The 795-nt window shown below is 70.4% G+C and overlaps 1 protein-coding gene across 1 annotated transcript in view; it reads right to left on the bottom strand.

The window, feature by feature from the left end:
- KEAP1 (kelch-like ECH-associated protein 1) overlaps window positions 1–465 on the bottom strand; it is a 7,868-nt gene extending 7,403 nt beyond the window's left edge. The window contains exon 1 of the mRNA XM_006898769.1: window positions 332–465. The gene's annotated coding sequence lies outside the window, so the exon portion shown is untranslated. The remainder of the gene's footprint in view (window positions 1–331) is intronic.
- Window positions 466–795: the final 330 nt, after the last annotated feature.

Genomic DNA, 795 nt, shown 5'->3' on the forward strand with positions numbered 1-795 from the left:
TGGGCAGCGCCGCCCCGAGGCGACGACCACTGCCTCCGCCATAGTGGCGCGCCCCAGCCGGGGACGGGCCCTCGGCGCCACCTGTGCGCGTGCACGGCCACACCGGACTCGCAGCCCTGAGTTCGAGGCCCAGCGCGCCCCTGACCGCACAGAGGACCTGTGGTCACTCCGCCCCGCTCACCTCGGTCCCCGCGTCGCCTGTGTAGTTCTCGCTGAGGGGTCCGGATGACCAGGTCACCGCGAGGACTCCAGGCACGGCTGTGCCACCCTTGCGCGGCGCTTCCGGGAGGCCCGAGGGGCAGCGGTCCGGTCGCGGCGGCTCCTAGCTGACCTCCGCCGTCGGGGATCCGAGGGCGCCTCCGCCGTCCTGGGACCTCGGTTCCGGGGCGGCGCGGCCTGCGGGGTCGCGGCTGACGCGTGGGGGGCAGCCTCGGGAAGCCCGGGCAGGAGGCGGGGAGAAGGCGGGGAGGGCGCGGCGGGAAAGAAGCCGGGATTCCCCGCCCTTCCCGCAGGTGCAGAGCGCCCATCGGAGGGCAGGGGGTGCCCGGAGGACGGGCATCGGGCTCCCCATCCTGGCGCCATCTCTCCATCCTCCCGAGCTCGGCGTCCCCGTGTCTGAGCGCAGCGCTATTATCCCACGACCTGCGCCCCTGAACCCCACACGTGCAGGCCTGGCGTTCTTGCGCACGCGGGATCCCGCTAAATTACCTGCTTCACTGGGTCTTGACTTTAATATATTAAGTCCTATTATGAGGAGCGTGAGGCAATCTGCAGATTTTTTAAACCCCAGCTCGG

The sequence above is a fragment of the Elephantulus edwardii genome, unplaced genomic scaffold, assembly GCF_000299155.1.
Source record: "Elephantulus edwardii isolate Elephantulus edwardi_28Jun2011 unplaced genomic scaffold, EleEdw1.0 scaffold00237, whole genome shotgun sequence".
Taxonomy (NCBI): Eukaryota; Metazoa; Chordata; class Mammalia; order Macroscelidea; family Macroscelididae; genus Elephantulus; species Elephantulus edwardii.